Source organism: Chrysochloris asiatica, unplaced genomic scaffold, assembly GCF_000296735.1.
Source record: "Chrysochloris asiatica unplaced genomic scaffold, ChrAsi1.0 scaffold00608, whole genome shotgun sequence".
In the NCBI taxonomy this organism is placed as follows: domain Eukaryota; kingdom Metazoa; phylum Chordata; class Mammalia; order Afrosoricida; family Chrysochloridae; genus Chrysochloris; species Chrysochloris asiatica.
The window spans coordinates 322655-322959 of NW_006409126.1; positions in this window are offsets into that span (position 1 = coordinate 322655).

Below are 305 nucleotides of genomic sequence, written 5' to 3' on the forward strand. Positions count from 1 at the left end.
TTCTACTCAAGAGTTAGAAAATGACTTAATAGTTGCCGCTAAAACATGGATTAAGGGGTGACCTATACTAAATCAAATTGAAGTGCCAGACCTGTCTTGGTATAATATAGAAGAAGGCATCCAAAGGCATAGGAAAATTGGCATGTTACAATGTATTTAGTAGGTTAAACTCACAAACTCACACATGGAGTGCCCAAAGAGCACAATTTTTACCACATGATGAGGAGCACAATTGTAAAAGGAGTCATAGCTTACTTGAAGACTGATGTTATTGTCATCTTATGTAATTCAGATTTAACAGAGGG